The following is a 20,725-nucleotide window of genomic DNA, read 5'->3' as shown; positions in this document are numbered from 1 at the left end:
TTATAATAATTCCACCGGATTTTCTTCATATTTATGTGCATATTTAAATGAGTAGAATCTCTGGTGGTTTTTTTCAAAACTTTTTGAAGACGTCACCTCAGGCCCTTTCCTTGTAAGTTTTACACAAGTAGAAAACTTTTTTTTTCTTCAAAACTGGGCAAAGTCACCCCATTTGACGGTACTATGTAAATACGGAACATTGGAACGCCTAAAAGTGAGACACGTTTTTGCCTATAAATACCGTGAATTCTTTTATTGAGTTTTTAAACATAATTTCAATTAAATATATTTTTCCTCTAAAATGTAGGTATTAAAAATGTATCATGCCATTGAAATAATAACATGGAAATAAAAAATAACCATTCTCATTTATCTCATCCATCTACCCGTTGATGACGAGGTTCAAAAGCGTTACTTGCCGAATGATTCCGCTTTTTTCGTCGGAAGTCCCAATTGTCTCTAGCTAGCGGTTCTTCATTAATAAGCTGTCAGATCCAGTCTTCTTCAAAGACTATCTGTCACCTAACAGAACAAAGAGCGTGAACGAAAGTCAGGGAAAGTTGTAAAGTCTCCGCTCCATTCAAACACCACATCCCAACTACTTCCAAGAGCTCTCCAGATTCTCTCGAATTTCCGGCTTATTGTCTACGACCATTCAACTTTCAAAATCTTCCAAATACCACGTAAAACCCCAACAAGTACTTCAAATCCCTTCTCTTTATCTTTATCTATTATAGCGAACACGATCGTTTCTTACGTATAATCCGGTAGCTATTTTGCATGATATGTCGCATATCATAATCGACACCAACAGTGATTCTCAAGCCACTACTAATATAATATGGCTTCTAGTTATTGTCCTATTCTTTTTTCAATTTTACAATGACTGTTTCTTCTGTCATCCCGTGAACTTCAGCAATCTTGCAAATACCATCGTTGTGTCTGATTTACTGTACTAGGTGTCTGCTCGGGCGTGAGACATTTCAAGAATATCAATCGAGAATATTTGTGGTTTTACTGTTGCCCTGCATTGTAGATCCAAAGACAGCAATTAGGCCCGAACATTTGTAATTATAGCAAAATAAACAAAATAACCTGTTCAGTTGTTTGCTTGCGATTCCAGAAGTTATATGGCAACATTTCGTCAAATATATAAGCGGTATTCTAGAAGTTCGTCAGCGGAATATTTACGAAGTGCATATGCAGTTTAGTAGTATCAGCTAGGTATCCAACACATTTTCATTTCATATTTGTTTATAGAAGAAGAAGAATCCTTTGCGGATACACTTGGAGGGACCCATGTCGGTAAGAAGCGAAACCACGTACTTTCACGATCTGGTACACGTGGTTAATAATGGGCTGCTCCACTAGTACAAAATCATCCAAAAGTCTATTAATAAATGCAATAATGCTTGTAGTTCCAACGTATTTGCATGCGCTTCCCTGACTTTAAAAAATATAAAGCAGAAGGAAGATATTTATCAACACCTATAGCTTGCATTTCATTGTTTGCGGTTAGTGAGGTTTTGTTGTCTGATTTTTGTTACAGAAATAATTAATTCTCATTTAATATCAATTTATGGTAGGATTATGCAGAACACATAATGAACACTCTAAAACGTAAAGAATATTCGGTGGATATTTTTTTGAGAAAGCGTAACTAAGAAGATAAGTAAAGGGTGAAGAGTCAAGCTCAAGTTTCAAGTGATTTTGTTGTTTCAAGGTAATTTAATCGTAGCTTATTCAGTCTTTTCTAATTTCATCTAATTTTTGTTTAACAATCTCGGGAACATGTAAAAAGTGTGCTTCTTATAATACGATCAAAGAAGGCTAGATAAGATACGCTAGATACGATCAAAGAAGATAGGATAGATAGAATGACAAAAAATTTTAATAAACAAAGAGAGCCTCGGAATTTTCACTAGGCGAAAAACCCAATTCGATACACGGACTGAATATGAGTGCATCACTTTTTGAACATCGTTGACTGAACATGGACATGTATGGTTGCCTTCCAAGAAAAAAGAATAATCGTTTTACATAATTGAATTAAAGCCAGGAGTCACTCAGATCGCATCTCATTACGGCGATATTGTTCATTTCAATAACGAACATGGGTACTTCTGGAGCACATTTTATTCAATAAATATTCAAATATATAAAAAAATAAGTATAAAAAGTTACGTAAAATTGCAATGGATCAAATATTATAGCTTATATAACGATTCAACCACGTGAATTGGCTCACTGAACGTCTAAAATAGCAGAGCGTGCTGTCATGCAGAATGTTGTTATCGTTAATTTTCTAATCGCTGATTTTTTATATATTTTAAAATCATCTTCTTGAATCGTCGGAAATTATTTGATAGACAAAATCTGTCAGAAATCATCATTAATTACTTAATTACAGAAGGGCAAGTGAGGCAGATAGTTATATCGATCTTCCTATTGACAAGAGAAACCAATCCAAGGTACAAACAGGTAATATGCAGGATGCATAGCTACACACCGCAAATTACTGGGAACTGTTGACCATAGAAGCATACTTCAAATTAGATAAAAGTATCCAAACATGGTGTGAAACTCAGATTCATTCGTATTGCAAGGGGTTGTGTAGTTATTAAAGTACGAAAATTAATCTTTTATACGGACACCCATATTTAAAATAACAAAGTATAGAAAAAATTGGGGAAAAAACCGCATAAAAAGGACGAGCAAAAGCGTTTTCCGATAGTTCATACTGCTTTCATAACTTTTCTGCAATTTTAAAAATTCAAATGTTTCAGGTATTATTGCACTTTGAACGTGTAATTATTTTTTTCTCCTGAGGAGAGACAGCGCAACTTTCTAATTGTGAATTTGAACTTATCTGAGGTCTATACGTTGTTTGAATATTTTTTCTAATTGGAAGTAGGTCTCTAGGATCAACGATTAGCCAGTAATTAGAACGTGAAAGTGGGGATGCTTCTCTGCTGAAGGTGTCCTCTTTATTTTCTGAAAAAAGAAGTCACAAGAGGCAGATTTCATCGGAAAAATGAATTTCATAACCACGTCTTCCTTTAGGATGTGACGTATGCGGCTCTAACTAACTAACCTATATCCCAGCACAACAATAATCTAATGTTTAAAATCAATTCATTAGAAGCACATCAAATAACCTGGAATTTGATTAAAAAGCTCCTATTAATCAAAGTCCTACTCTAGAAAACAACTAAGGATTCATCGACATCCCTATTTCTCTATATGTGAAGAAAAGTATGGTGCATACAGGTTCCATTTAATTAGGTAATATAAATACCGTATTTTACTTTATTTGAAAAGTAAGTACAGTATTAAAATCAACTTATCCAAAATCATTCGTCCCGATCATTTAAAGAAGAAACAAACTGATACGGTCGTACATTTTAAAATGAAAACGAAAATGTTTAAGTATATTTAAAATATATTAGAACGAATAAATCCAGGACGTAAGCAATCCCGTTCCTCGCACATACACATACTCGAAGAAAAAAAAAACAATGGCTGAAAAAATTATTTGCAAATAAATGGAACGTTAAACAGCGCGTTCAACGTAGAATCGTAATTGAAGAGAAACGTTAAACAAAAAGAAGAAGAAAAATCGAAAATAAATCTCAGTTTTCGAATATAATTAGAAATTGGAAGCTTAAATTTTGAAAAAAAATAAATAGATAAATACGGAGAGACGAGAGGAAAACAATCTAAATCGGAATGCAATATAAATTAAAAAGTGAGAGATGAATTCTTTATTTTATTTTCCGAACGGAATAATTTACTATCGCAATAAAGTCTTTCTACGCTTTCTCAACGCTAGGTAACTTCGTAACTACGTAAGAGCATCGATCGATCAAGCTATCAAAATGCATGGTATGTGTATGCGTTATGGACAAAGTCCGAAGTGTGGTCACTTCGCGAATTCGCCGAGAGTTCTGGCTGAAGTGAAATGACTACTGGTTTGTTCGAGGTTTGGCCGGGAAATTCACAGATATTTATGGCCAAAGTTTGATGTACGAACGTACGACATTCAGATGGGTGCAACATCCATTTTTTTCATTGTCAAGATGTGGTATGTGGCTATATATAGGGCGCCCTTAAGTACTAATACGGTCTTTATCTTATGAACCGTTTGTCATAGACGTATGATTCAAATGTAAACAAACAAAATGCTTAAAATGTGTTAAAAACCACACTGTACCAATTAATAGAGTACAGTGTGCTATACAAAATCATGTTTTTTTACGAATTCTCTGATCTCTGCCTTCTGATGTAAAAGAAAATTTGCTGCTCCTTGATTTTTCTGAGCCAACAAAAATTTCCCATGTTTTTAACTGCAACATTCGTTGAGGTATTTGAATTCAAAATCCAGAAAAAAGTTGGATAAAGCAGCAAAAACTATAGCGCTTATATTCCAATATATGCTGTCCTTACCCAACTTTTCTCGAAATTGAATTCGAATATCTCTGCAAATATTGCAGTTAAAATATAGGAACTCCTTTGTTCAGAAAATGTATCCCCTTTTTCTCCTTTGACTCAGAAAAAACCGTGCAACTTTCTAATTTTAAGTTAGGGAACAATATACCGCATAAAAATTTAGATTTCTAGCACTTTCAAAACTACTACAGGGTAATTTTTTAATATATTTTTGAATTTTTTTAAATTAAAATTATACCTCCACGACAAACGGTTGATGAAATGAAAGCCGCACTACATTTACAGGACACCCCGAATAGTAACTGTTTCGGATAAGCCTCATGGGACGAGAGAAAAAAAGGAAAAATTTGAGAGGGTGAAGAAACTATTAAAATAATGATGTAGCCCAGCGGTGCCAAAATACTTTCAGGCGTGAACCAGCGAAAAATTATAATTAATTAGTTGATTAATAAAATTCAGTTGAATGCATTGCCCCGTAAAGTGGTTTACCGCATTGCACTATATTCTCTTACACAGAAGGTGGCAACAACAATAACTTAATTAGCACTTTTGGTGATCCTCTGGTGCAAATTACCGATGATACTATAGACATCTTTAGAAGATGGAAATCAAATGACGAAGTCAAAATTGAATTCAATATTTGTTTGAACAAAATATAAAAAATATTGTAGTTGTTACTTAAAATCTCGTTATAAAGGCTCCTCTTGATAGTAAAGAACTTCGTTGTATCAAGAGGAGTTTAACATCAACAACAGTAGACATTAACGAGAGAGGTTAACAGGAAATTAGCAAATATTGTACCATAAGTAATTCCAAACAAGATTTCAAAAAGTATCATTATAGAGGAATTTATCGTTATATAGAGTATCGTTGTAGCGAGGTTTTACAATTTTCAGACCTCGTTACGTATTTTTCCGCAAACTGGTAGCCAAAGCACGAAATTCGGGCATTGACCGGGTCACTTTATAACAAGATTGGGCAATTCGTGAACCGACCACTTTCGGGCTTTGACCATAACATATACCTTTATGTTTAGCGCGTGGAATATTATGATTTTTGTTGACTTCATTATACGTATATCATTTCACTAGGATCGATCGTTCGTTGTATATAATATCTCCAGGATATTCGCAACTGGATTTGTTTCCTTTATTTATAGGTATCGTGTTGATTGTGTGTGTGTTCTCTCGGTGCTTCTCTTCACTTTCCTATTTTCGTCTCCGTCATCTGGGGGAAAATTCATTCGAGTTTTAATGTTCTTGTTTGGGAAGAGCTAATGATTTCGAAATATGGCGTCGGTTGGCGACAATGAGCTTTTGATATCCTCGTGATTAAAACTTCCCCGCCGGTTAATTTTGACTTCACTCGGAAACTTTTATTATCTCGGAAATGGCGGTATTTGTGCAAAGGTTTGAATAACGTGTCGGCTTCCTCCCTTTATGTAGTACAGCCTCCGTGAAACTTCGGGCAGTGAGTATTTCTGGAGTTTTAAAACTGGCTGTATATTTTAAAAGAGTAGTTGTTTTGAAACTTACTTGCTTCCTATGACAGTATTTTAATTTGAATTTCTAATGGATGGTGATACGCAGCAGCTTATTTAAAGCAGTGATGAGTATGTGAAATTAGGTAAGGTGAAATTGCGTATGACTAATAACGGACGATATTTTTATGGTTGGTTCTGGTATGATGGCAATGCTATTTCATGCGGCTGTAACGGAATAAAAGAAATATGAAAATCGAGTCCAGTCGACGCTCGTTATTTTGGCCTTGCGTTATTGCGACAAGTTCATTATAACGAACAGTATGATAAGCCCAAAATGTTTCCGATTCATTCCATGTTGCTTACATCCAATAGTGCGACCCTTGAAAGACCATTCAATCAAATGCAAAGTCCCAATTAAACTATATCCCGCCTCTTATTTTCAAACAAAATCAGTGTTTTTCATTTGCCAAAATTGTTTAACCTTGACTTTCGATGTTGGGAAACTTGATTCATATAAGTGCGTGCAATTAAATACTGCAATATGTTTTTTTTATTTGTCAAACTCGATTTAATGATTTCCCATTATAACGTCCTTATCGCAGTCGTCATAGCGAGCATCGACTGTCCAATGAACTTTATCGCTGTCTTCCTTTGGAAATTTTCGCATTTTCCGTAACTTTTTATCTGTGAATTAGCATATTTGGAAATTCTTAAATATAACCAGGGTCTTTTTTTTTCACAAGAAGCATTTAAACTGGTTTTTGAGTTATTTAAACTTTTTCGAGTATTTTTTTTCTCATGTCTGTCTTAAAATACTTCTCATGACCAAGCGATGCTAACCCTGCAAACCGTTTTTTAATTCGGTTATTTTTCCGGTTTTTATTCATTTTTAATGTTTCTACGGACTTTTTTCCCACCCTGTATATAATACATTGCCCATAAACGATTATGGTTGTCTTATTATAAGTTTAGACGACTTCTCGATTGATCTCAATATGTTTATTTTAATGCGTTTTAAACAATTGTGATGAATCACAATGTTATGTTAAGCTATTCCATTTATTGACCATTTATTTAGAAACTCCCTGCGAAGCTGTTGATTGACGATGTATTAATGACTCATGGTCAATCCTATTCATCCCGTGCAAAGTATTAAGCACTTTGATCATATACCCCGACACCTGCATTCATCCAATGTAAATTTAACACTCGAAAAATTACAATATATTTCTTGTTGGACTAGCGCGTGAAAAGTGCCAAACTCAAGAACTTATTGTTACATTTTCTAATATCAATTCAAGTGTTAGAGACGAATTCCATTCGGTATAATAGAGAAATTTGTAAAATTATCAACTAATCTTTTTATATTAAATACGGTGCCATGAAGAAATTAAATTTTTTACATTTGCACATAAGAAGAGTCAGTTCTTAATCAAATCACAAATTGCAGGAAATGACCGGAACCAAATCCAGCTAGAATTTCAGCCAGGCAAAGAGGGGAATATCTCGACTTAGAACACCATCAAGCCTGTTAGTTGAATCGGGAATGGAATTTCACTTCATTACGTATGGATGCCTAGTAGACTAATCGCGTGAAGAGAGATCCTAGATCCTGTAACTTACCCTGACTCGACCATGACAAACTAACTCTAGCCTTTGCAATATAATGCGATGGAGAGCGAGAGAGACTGATGACCTAGAGAGAGGACTGCAGTGCTCTGTTAGAGATATATTATTATACCTTAGACGCATATTGAAGCAGGATGCAAGTGAATAGCCAAAGGCTGTGTGAATGAAATTTTGGTGAATTCAAATGACAGAAAAAATGTCGATTTGATTTGAATTGTTTCCATGGTAAATGGATATTAATTTCAATAGATTCTTACAAATTAACAAATTTTCTAAATGTGATAATACTGGGGAGTTACAAATAAACTGACGCTTCTCAGACGTGTGTAGTGCCCGTTTTGATGGAGATAATTTGATGTAACTTGGTAAGTAGGATATATGCGCCATGAGGAGTTGGAGACAATGCAAGATTCAATAAAAAAATTTTAAACATTTGAAAAAATGAATGCATGTTGTTTTTTTTGTTTTTTTTTTTAAATCCCAGTTATATTTTTATTCATGGCCCCAACAAAGCATATACCAAGTTTCCATGAAAATAGGTCCACCACAGCGGGTGCTACCTAGGTCAGAGTAGTTTCAGTATAGTTCAACCAATACCAACTCCGACCTACGTAGTTCCCGTTGTGTTGAATGTATTTTATTCAAACTTGCTATATACGTTATTTAGACCATAGGAAAAAGATAATTGCGATTAAAAAGCGTCACTTCTCTCAACTGGTGGTCAAATTTGAACTATTTTTTGATGAATCATTCTTTTCCCCCATGGTTTATGTACCATGTATAGAAATTTTCAAGGAAATACCTCCATCAGTATAGGAGGCATATATGTCTGAGTAGTGTCAGTTTATTTCTGATTACCCTGTATATGAAAAAAAAAACACACACACATTATTTTGAACTTTACTTATTCCAATAATATGAATAAATTGCTTATTTTTTTCCTACAGGGATCGTATTACTTCGAGCTAATAACGAATTGACCTAACGAATTAAAAAACTGATTTAAAACATTCAACTCTCTCTTCGTGAGGAAAGCCTAAATGTTAGAGGTTCATTTGAATTCAAGACATATATGACAAAGATTTTCAAGTTCCTCTTCTGCAGCATATTCTGCGCTATACGTGAAACATGAAACACATGTGCGTTCGACAATTCTTCAGTTCATTGATTAGCACCAGTAACAAAGCGTCTTCCGGTGCCTTGAGGGGGCAACGTCCAGTTCAAACTTCATCATCAATTAACTTAATAACAACCCGTTGGCAGTCAAATTTCTCATCCCTCGAATATCAATATTGATGATTCATCCAACCCACATTCTGCGCTAATGAAACTTTTCATCTAGAATGAATGGAGTGTTTGAGCCTCGTGTTTCCGAAAATAATCTATAGAAACACTCTCAAAACTACGAATTGCGTCGATTTGTGAACATCTTCAGCGAATATGACATCAAAGCATATCTTAAGGAAACATATTTCTGGATTTTATGCCGAGGTGAACTCGGAAAGAAAAGTAATTTGGTCTCAGCCGGGAACTCAAAGCCAGGCCAACCTTTGCGTTCCGGGAAAATATGCTACCATCTACACCACTGCAGACACAACCTTGCCTTCCTTATTTCCCGCACGGCAGAGTCGTGACTCCAATGGTGTAGACTAGCGGTTCTCAAACTTTTTGACTCGCGGAGCGTTTTTAAGTAAAAACATTCTATGGGCGGAGGCCCGTAAGCCAATATTTCAATTATTCATTAAAAAGAATGATTTATTTTTACTATTTAAAAATATTTATAGTTATTATTTTTTATTTTACTGTTTTTCCCCTCGAGCGGCCGCGGGGACCCTGGAGAGTGCACAAGGAGCACCTGTTGAGAACCGCTTGTGTAGACGGTAGCATAACTTCTCCAATAGCCAATGTTCTCCAATGACAACTTATTATTTAAATGGACATCGGGATGGATAGAGTGTTTATTAATATATAATATTTTACAAATTATTTACAGTGCGTATTTGTAATTTATTTTTCCTGTTTCAAGGTATTAAATTGTTCCAGCTTACTCCACAAAACTGGGCAGGAAGCAATCTCGGCCACGGCTTTCCTCCATTCATTACATTTCGACTTCAATATATGGTTTTGTGATTCATACCCCAGTAAAATAATCATCAGTACTTAAGAATGAAGTCTCAAAGAGTGGTATACTGGTATAGTGGGAATGTTGGATTATTTGCTCACCTTTCCGCTTCGAAAAAATTATGACATTCTTGAAGATTTGAAAATATGCAATTTAAAATCACAGAATTTGTGCCGCCTCGTTTGTTAAATATGCGAAATTTAGTGAAGATAAAACAAAACTTGAAAATGTTGGATTAAGAAAATAAATACATGCACACAGATAAGAAATAAAATCAAGATACTGTAGCTTCCTTGTCATCATCCTTATTAGAGAAAAAATTGTGGGGAGGGGGGGGGGATCAAGAACGATTTATGTATATATTATGGTAAATGTGAATAATCCGGTAAATATTATGCATAATCGTCGAGCATTTTGACAAGTTTGATAAATTTACCTAAATGCGGGAATTATGCTTAGTACCCAAGCATCGCGCCATTGGTAAACGTGATATGATACACATACATGATAATTCATACACGTATTGTATCGTTACATCGGGGGTGTGGCTATATTCGTCACACATAGAAGGGTACTGGATTTTGGTCATATTTATCAAATTCAACAATCACTCTAGGGTATCATGCATAATCACAGGTAAAAGCGATGAATTCCAAGTATTTATCAAATTTACCAACGGCACTTGGATATTATGAATATTCACTGGTAAAATTGAAAAATAAAATTATGAACCTTAGCAATTTATTACTTAACAATTATTTATATAACAGTATCACATATAAATTTGCCAATTTCTGTAATGGTAGTTATCTACCCAATGTCTTCAGATATTTTTTTCAAATTTCGAAATATTTATTTCCAGTCGCATTCAAAAATGTGACTCTCGCGACGAGACATAAATATTATACATAAACGGATATTATAAATTGAATGAAATCCACTCAGAATGATGAAGTTTATGCGAATGAAACTATCATTATTTATTCATCATCAAATACCGAAACTATCCTATTATATTACGGAAATAATAATACTTAGAACACAAATGCAAGAGAAAGAAAGAGTGGAAGAGTATTGCTTACCTCATGAATTATTCCGAATGCGAAAGGAATAAATAAAATAAAAACGAAGTTTTTTCTTCTCTTCCTTTTGAATATCAATATTTCCGTTTCACGTTTATTTTCGATCGTCACACGTGGTTCACATAAAAACACTTGGAACGGAACACACTCACAGAAGTAGACGCATTACCGCTTGCTTTTCTATAAAATCTACACAGCAAAGAGAAATGAGTAAAATTCATGTTTTGAAGGATTCGGAGGAAAAATAAAATTGGGTGGGGGGAGAAAAAAGAGAGATATAACACTCTTTATATAATTTTCTTTCCCACTTGCTATTGAAAGAAATTGCGAGGGAGGAGGATATAATGTATCTCGATGTCCGCTGCTATCCACTCGGATGGTGCTAAGCTAAATGTTGTTGGCTGCGAAAGAGAGTTTCTCTCGTAGTAGTACACACACGCACAAACTACTCACAACCGCGCACCACACTCTCCCACTTTCTTTTGAACAGTAAGATCGATCGTCTTTTCTGGTCGACAGATGGCGCGCCTCTTTGATGTGCTTAAAACTCCCCTTGCTCTTCGATATTATCCAGGTAGGTATTGCACTTTAAAAATTCAGTCGCCGATGTTGAGTTATCCCGCTTCCTTTTCGCACCTGTATCCAAACAAAAAAAACAAACAAAATTTTATATGTTATATATATATATATATACTTATTTTTATTATTCAGAGTTTTGACACAAATTTTGTGAACCCCAAAGATTGGAGTTTGAGACCGTTCCCTAGCGATATTTTATTCAAAACGTTTGTTTAAAATAAAGAAAATAAATTTTAAACCATGCTATATTGCAAAATCGGAGGAATGTTTGGTGGATAGAGAAATATTTCTTTATAAATTCATTTGAACGTGATTTATTTTTAAGGAGTATTAGTATCACTCCATTATATATAGAGCAATTTTTTATAAATATATTGCATCCATATTTGTTATGGACATGATTTCTAAGCTATCTTGTTGGACATTATTGCCAGTTGTGACCTTGTATTTGTATTTAAAAGAATAATAAGAAGACAAAACACTAATATCAAGCTAACATAGTGAGAATATGCCATACCATGGGTGAAAATGAATAAAAAATAGTTTTATTATATATTTTTTCTTCCAACTTATTGTTAAATTTTTTATAAAGCTTCCTGTTATTCATATATTTGATAGTATTAGAATTTTTAAATTTATTTGTCATCCATAACTTCATGGGAATTTTAGCGAGCTAACCAGTTGAGTGGTTGTCTGTTGTGGCCTTTGTTTTTGTATTTTTGAATTTGTTTTTACATGATGTGAAAGAAATAAGGTTACTACTAATAATACCAATTGGTTTAAAGTCAATATATTTTTGCTTCAAATGAGTGATACATAATTGAAAGTATATGTCTGTGTTTCTCACTTATATCTATGTATATAAGTAATTTACATAAAATTTGAAATCATAATTGAAATATGCTTTTATGTGAGATTTTGGTAGGAAAAAAAATCTGAGGAATGTTTGGTAGGAGAGAGAAATATTTTTTCGAGAAATGTATTTGAATGCGATTTATTTCAAAGGGGTATTTATATCAATCGATTCTACAATAATAAAAAAATAACTAATATAAATGTATGTGTTACTGCAAAAGCTCGAAATATCGGTCAATTTCGTTCTAAATTGACCCGGCGAATGTCTGAATTTCAGGCTTTGACCAGCCAGTTTGTGAAGTGGCTGGAGATGCCTGGCCAAAGTCTGAAAAGGAAAGGACATGATTAGGAATAGTAACTGTTTGATATATTTTTTTCGTAATAATTATGCCCACGTTATCTACGGCAACCAATCATATAGCAGTCACGATGTGGTAAATAAGTTTTTCCTGCAACATTTGACGAAAAAAAAAACTATGTATTTATATTATCATGTAAAAATATATTTTTTCTCTCCCTCAAATTCCTCTCATCAAATGGATCTAATCCAATACACCTACTATATATATAGCCATGTATCACACGTTACCAATGAAAAAAATTGATTTGGGTCCAGCTTACACATCAACACATCGAACATTGGCCAGGATTCTGATAATCGGACTTCGGTTTTAACTCTCGACCGATTCGCGAAATGTCCAGCCGTTTACCTAATTGGACACCCTTGGGGCTTCTGCAGTAACATATACACATGTGGGTAAAAACCAATAGTATAATTAATGCATATCAAATATAACTCTTCAAATTTATTTCATTTATATGATTCATTCGCATTGATATTATGCTGTAAATGAAATTATGCGTATAATAATAATCATTAATTTGTAGTGCACATTTTTTCCAATCGACGACATGACGTATAACGGATAATCAAGTTTATCTTCACCAATCCAGGAATAATACTAATGAAGAATTGGAGAATTCAAATTTAATATGAATTTCTTCGTTTCAAAATTTCGTTGATTAGATTTTCAACCTTGTATATGATTGATTCATTTTCTCCGTTTGAAGTTTATTTGCTTTCTTAATGACTTTGTTATTTTCATTCAAAACAAAAACCTCCATATTCAATCAATGAATCAAAGTACTTTTATGTAATTTAAAATAAATTACATACAATGAGTAAATATGTTTCTGTATTTTTTTTTCTTAAATCGGAAAATTACCTATAACTTCGTAATTTTTTTTTTAAATTCTTTTGCTATATTTCAGATTTTATCGGAGTTAACTCAGAAAATCCCCTGATGTGTACTTAATAAAAGATGATTGTATGTTGACCTTTCATGAACTGTAATTTATATGGTGTATTGTGATGAATAGAGATAAATATTAAATTACGTATAAAAAGTGCGAAATTACAATGCATACAAAAATTTATGGATTCACCATGGTGAATCTAGAATTTACTAGATCATCAGGTGTATATCACACATTAGAATTACCATTTCCATAAAAGTTGCTAATTTTAGATCTAAAATAGGAAGTCAGCTGAGTTCGAGCATTTCGAAATAAAAAACCCCTTTAAATTACAAATGCAAATATTATAATTGAGCAATATCTTCATCTGTGTGTGAAGTCCTAAAATGTATAAAAACATTTAAATAATACTATAATGCACCTTTTTACTCTATTTTACAAGAAAAAAAATTGCTTTCCTTTTTTTTGTGATTATTTATCAAAATTACCATGCTCCATTGGATATTTTACATTCAAATTGTTTCAGGAAAATGCTTCTACTGATTAATAAGTCCCAAAAAGTAATATATCCAGATGACATTCATGAAAATGAGAACTAATAGTTCTAAAAATGACTAGCAAGTTTGGCTATCTATTAAAATCTAAGTTGCCGAAACTTAATTGTTATAGACTATTTTTTGAAACCACAAATATGTTTCGTATATTAAAGTCATGTTCCATTTAAAGTTCCAATAACTTTACATAAATTATAAAAACATATTTTACCTCAACCTCCTATGTGCAAAACCTCTCATACATTCTTATTCTTCATATTTTTTGGAGAAGAGAAATTAATACTTTTGTATCATAAACGTGAATGAAATATCAGAAATTCAATTTCCTTCAGTTTAGCAAATAGAATAAACACAGAATTTTTAACCGAATTATTATATTAATGAAATCACACACACACACACACACAAATGTAATTACGACGGTAAAATATGAGTAAATTATTTTTTTTTGCAAAAAAAATGTGTTTATAGTGAATAATCGAAAAAAATGTATCACATAAGCCGTATTCAAATTCGAGAAATATTGGTAAATATCATGACCAAGTAGTATTTTTAAAGTAATCTTCAAGAAAACAAGTCATTAAATATGGAAGAGAAAAAGCCTGGAAAAAAAGACAAACATCTAAGAGAAAAATGATATTTGTGTAAAAAGAGGAGGAAACACAAAATTGGATAACCAGGAAAAGCCAAGAAATTTTCCCAATGTTATAAAGAAATTTATAAAGTCTTATTCTTTATCTTTTTTCCTCCCTTTCTTTTGCCCAAAATAAAATATCACGACATCAGAAAAATCTGAAGGGAAAAGTAGTTTTCTTTTGAAAATCTCGGGGAATCTTCAGATACTAACAAGAAAGAAAATGTTTTTAGATGATAAATTTTCCTCTAAAACTTATCACCTGCAGGAAACAGAAACGGGAAATGCGAGCGAGAAAAGTCATTGCGCTATCGAAGACGAAAAGCAACAAAAAATACGGGATATGTGAAAGAAAGAATCCGTTTCCAGAAACGGAGATATGTCGTATATTCGGTTCATCAAAAGCATGGCTTTGGTCATGTAATCCCCTGTATACGACGGCCAAAAAAAAAAAAAAAAATGGAGAAGTAACAACAGGGAGAAAAAAAATGTATTTTCACTCATTCGTGGCTCGAATATTTCTTGTATGTGTCAGTCAGTAATTTATTTTTTCTTAGTATGATATACAAGTATGGTATAAATTCTGTTCATTTTCTTCTCTGTAATAATATTTCCAATGCAGTCGCGATGTCAAATTACTGTAAAAAACTCATTAAGCAACGTATAACGGATCATTCTTTTTTGGTGTGATGATAAACATTCTGTGTTTTGTCTCTCAAACCGTAAGCATGAAAATTTAAACATTTCTCTCTTTCTTGGGTAATTTGTTTTTTATTTTAGAATTTCTCAATACTTTTGTTTTGAGAATGGGGAGACCGCTGTACCTACGGACATTTCGTTTTCAAATTCGAAAACAATGTGATGTGTCCTAGCAGATGTAAACTATTGATAGGCAGTTTCTTACGGGAAACTAGCTCGTGGAAGACTCAAGGTAAGAAAAGATGATATTTCTCACTCTTTTTTTGAAAGTCAATGTACAAAAAATTTCATATCATCTTTTTTCCCCCATCTCGCCTTAATTTTTTTTATGATTATTTGTTATAGCCATAACTTATTACCAAGATTTTTAAAAATTATTTTTGATTTTAAAATCATTGAAATCTTAAGCTACCTGTTGCAATCTCCCTTCAGAAAACACAATGACTTGCGTTGTACCATCAGACACAATACGTGCTTGGAGTGCAGAAATACGTTAAGTTGTTTTGTGTGAATATTAATTTATATTGCAGTGAAGCCATCAATTTGGCCGATTTTTTGCATTAATTTTTCGGGGCAAAGTTACCTCCATGATGTGCCTGGTGACTCCCCCCCCCCCACACACTGCTATTATGTTCCTATGGGGGGTGACCCATAAAAAATTAAATTATTTAAATGATATATATCTACGAACCATGAACCGAAGATAAAAAGTTTGTTTCGGCAAAAATTTTGTTTTCGGCTTTTAACCAAAGAATTAAATGAAAATTTTTAATTTCAATTTTAAACCTGCACAGTCACCCCAGTTGGCGGTATATCTTATGCATGAAAACTTTATGAATCAGTAAAATGCCTATTAACATCTTTTGTAATGGATATCTGCACTTCTATATCATCTCCATCAGGTTGTACCTACGGACAAAAATTCCATCACTTAATATTGAATTTTTAAAAATTCGATATTCAAAATTTAGATTTTAAAAAAATCGGACTTCATACACAAACGTGTCTATACTGATATTCTGACGTGTGTAAACAGTATTTTCTTTTATTTTTCACATGAATATAAATATCAAAAGCATTTTTCTCACTCTTCCATAATATAGTTCCCCAATCTTTTTGTTGCTTTTAAAATGAGAACATCGCGAAGTGGCGGTTGAAGAACACTGCTCTATTTGACAAATAGATTATGTTTGGTTCTTACTGAATATACTTTTTTAAACTTGTGCAATAATGTTGATGATGCTGTTGACATGTTTTATTCTCGCATCTACTCTGTGTTCAAAAATTATGTCACCATCAAATTTTCATCTAAACATAGATATCCTCTTTGGTTCTTCAAATATACTATACATTTTATTAGACTGAAGAAAAAATTCCGCAATAGATTTTTGAAATTTAATAACATTTTTGACTTGATGCAATATAAACTTTACAGAGCTAGAATTAAATCTGAAGTTATGAGGGAGTATAAACAATATATATTTCATACATATTGAATCATCGCTGGAAAATGACCCTAAAACTTTTGATCTTTCTGCTCTATTAAAAACGAAATGTTCCTTCAAATAATGAAATTTAATAATTTTTTGTAGACTATTTCTGATATTGCAACTGCATTTGAGTATTTTTTCAAGTCGATTTACATCACCAGTGCGTCGGAAAATGATAACTATTTCTCTAATACGGCTTTTCCCAATGTTTCTAATGTTGCTACCATTGTAATGTTTATGTGGATGATATTGTTCGCGGTATAAAGAAACTTAAATAAATACAAATACAAATACAACGCCACAACAAGCAAAATGCCGAATGAGGTGGCTGATAAAAAGATGCCCATAAAAATATGTATGCCATATATTTCAAAACTACAGCAACCCAATTAAAAATGCAATTAACACAAATCATAAACAATATATACACATGATAAAATATTATACATCGCCCATAAAGGATACTTATGGTTGTCTTATTCTAAGAATGGATAGCTTCTCGATTTACCCCAACGTATTTCTTTTTGAACGTGTCAATTGTGTTACAATTCACTACCTCCGGTGGTAAGCTATTCCATTTATTAACAACCCTATCAGAGAAAAATTCCCTGCGACACCATAGCCTTGCATTGTCCCTCACCAATCGATACTGGTGTCCCCTTGTAAAAGCAGTCGATTGGCGGTGTACTAAAAGTTCATGGTCCATCCTATCCATCCCATTGAAAATTTTGAACACTTCGATCATATCTCCTCGACACCTGCGTTCATCCAATGTAAACATATTCAAAAAATGAAGTCTCTCTTCATAACTCAAGCCCAGTGTGCCAATAAGGACACGCGTAGCTCTTCTCTGCACCACTTCAACCAAGTCTATGTCCCTCTATAGGTATGGTCTCCAAAACCTTACAGCATATTCCAGTCCAGGACGATCTAAGCCTCGGAAAAGCGGAAGAATGACTTTAGGAGAATGTGAAGAGACCTTTTTGAAAATGAGACCAAGCATTATATTCGATTTTTTGACAACCGCTGAACAATGTTCAGAAAACTTAAGTCGCTCGTCAATGAGAATTCCCAAATCGGTGACCCTAGTTGCATCCGGGATAGTGGCACCATTCCAGTCGTAAGAGAACCGTGGATTGTTCGAACCAAAATGAGCGACTATGCACTTATCAACGCTAAACGTCATGTTCCATTCATTTGCCCATGCTGCAATCCTGTTTAAGTTGGTCTGGAGCAACTCCCTATCGCTTTCATTTCCAATTACCCCCATTAGCTTCACATCATCTGCGAATTTGCTAGTAATTCCATCGATACCCTGATCGAGTTTGTCGATAAAATGTGAAAAAAGTATGGGGCCAAGGACACTTCCCTGAGGAACTCCACTTGTGACGTCTGTCCAACCAGAGAATTCCCCGTTCACCATAACTCGTTGCGACCTATCTCTTAACCACGATTCTATCCAATTCAACAAGTTGCCCCCCAATTCCAATCTCGTGTAAACGCTTCAAGAGTTTGCCATGTTGGACCCGATCGAATGCCTTCTGGAAATCAAGGTAAACAACGTCGACATTTTTGCTCTTACCCAAAGCCTTAGTCACGTGATCATAGAAGCAAAGGAGGTTAGTTACACATGACTTCCCCCTTCCTGACTCCATGCTGATTATCCGACAGTACATTATTCTCGTCTATCCACTTCGCAAACTGCCTTTTGATGATAATTTCCAAAATTTTCGAGAGGGAGCTCGTTAAACTCACTGGACGATAATTGGACACAGCTTCTCTACTACTCTTCTTAAATATCGGAACAACGTTAGCAAGTTTCCAATCCCTTGGGACGATACCCTCAGCAACACTACTCCTGTATACCTGTGCGACTGGCGACAACAATTCATTAGCACATTCTTTGAGGACCCTGGGATAGATATCATCTGGTCCTGGTGCTTTGCTTGCACTTACATTTCTTCTCTCGGTATAGATGGTGTTCCTTCTTATATAGTTAAAGCTTGTGCTGTAAATTTTGTTTTTCCGTTGCTAATTATTTTCAATTTATCAATTAGTACAAAATTTTTTCCTGCCGAGTGGAAGAGAGCAAATGTTGTTCCCATCTTCACAAAAGGTGTCAAATCTTATATTGAGAACTATAGACCTGTTGTTATTTTGTCTCCGTTCTTTGAAATCTTGGAATCGATATTAGACAAAAAATTTCCGTGAATCGACATGGTTTTGTCAATGGTACTTAATTTCCTGTCTTAAATTCCTGTGTTATCGACGCCATACATAACAAACAACAACTTGATGTCATATATACAGTCAAACCTCGTTAATGAGTCACTCTTCGGAGAGCAAAAATATGACTTAGTAAGCGGAGTGACTCGTTAAACGGAGCTGTGCTTAGCTGTGCCAATTCCTGCCTGAGTACAATCGGGACTTCCAATAAGTGACCCGGTAAGCGGAGTGACGTGTTAACCGGGTGACGCACTAATGAGGTTTGACTGCACTGATTTTTCTAAAACGTTTGATGAGATTGATCATGGAATTCTTATTAACAAAATTAGTATATCGGTTCATCTCCTACTTATTCAATAGAGTGCTTTATATTTCCTATAAATCCAATTTAAGCCAAAGTTTTGTTGCTAGTTCTGGTGTACCACAGGGATCTGTCCTAGACACGTTGTTATTTATCATTTTTATCAATGATCTATCCGCAATTTTCAAAAATTGTCTACTCTTTGCTGATGTTTTGAAAATATTTAAAAGTATTGATTGTATTGACGTATGTCTTATTTGTATGTAACAACTCATTTTGTATGCCTACAGAATGAGTTGTCTTTAGTTCAGGAAAGGTGTTCACTTAATAGACTTAATCTCAATATTGATAAATGTTCTGTTCTTTCATTCACTCACAAAAAGAATCCAATATATTTTACGTATAGCATTAATAATAGTCAATTGTTTAGAACCTCTGCGACCGATTTGGGCGTTATTTATAGTACCAATTTTAGCTTTGCGGATCACATTAGAAATCTTTATTCTGTGTCATATAAAAAGCTTGGCTTGCTTAAAAGAATGTCGAGAGACGTCAAAGATAGTAATACTTTAATACCTCTTTTTAATACGCTTATAAGATCCAAACTGGAATATGCTTCAATTATCTGGATCCCATTTCACGCTTGCCATATGAATGGAATTATTCAAAACAATTTTCTAAGGTATTTATATTTCAAAAAACATGGTCCTTATAACAATATTCTATCTGCCACTCATCTACGGAACAGTTTCAATGTTATTAGTTTACAAAAGAGTACTTGCTCGTTATATTTTTCAAGAAACTGTTGACTAACCAAATTGCATATCCATTCTTAACGAAATCTGTTTCAATATTGCGTGCCACAATACAAGATCTAATTGCTTATTTGCCGTCAAATCATTCAATACTAATATTGATAATTACTGTGCTGTAAACAGATTTTCAAAATTTTATAATGAGCTTCCTTGGCATCTGGGTATTTTTCATTGGTCTGTTACCGACTTTAGAAGATTTTTATTGTGATTGAGGTGTATATATGTTTGTGAAGAATTTTTGCATTATGTGTAATTTTTGTTACTTTTTATTTGTATTTTGTGCACTTTATCATGTAGTCGTATTTTCAATTCTGTGATAATTTTTATTTTTACTGCAAGCTGTAATTGGGTTTTAAACCCGTAGTTTTATATTTTAAATAAATAAAAAAATGCTGAAGAAACAAATAGTTTCTAATTTCACCTGAAGATATCCTATCCCGAGTCCTATCTGGAGGAAGGATGCAAGCAACAATGTAAATCACCAACTCCGACAGGGGTCATGAGAAATAGCATTTGATGGACCACCTAACATTACTAGATCTTATATCGG

General features: G+C 33.7%; 1 protein-coding gene across 1 annotated transcript in view; it reads right to left on the bottom strand.

Moving 5' to 3' along the window:
- LOC149075432 (protein turtle-like) overlaps positions 1 to 20,725 on the bottom strand; it is a 590,018-nt gene that overhangs the window by 467,504 nt on the left and 101,789 nt on the right. The window contains exon 2 of the mRNA XM_089242766.1: positions 10,766 to 11,401. The gene's annotated coding sequence lies outside the window, so the exon portion shown is untranslated. The remainder of the gene's footprint in view (positions 1 to 10,765; positions 11,402 to 20,725) is intronic.

This window comes from Pholcus phalangioides, unplaced genomic scaffold, assembly GCF_987345545.1.
Source record: "Pholcus phalangioides strain wild (caught in Gottingen) unplaced genomic scaffold, Ppha-v1.0 ptg000015l_1, whole genome shotgun sequence".
NCBI lineage: Eukaryota > Metazoa > Arthropoda > Arachnida > Araneae > Pholcidae > Pholcus > Pholcus phalangioides.
This window is presented reverse-complemented; position numbering and strand designations above follow the sequence as displayed.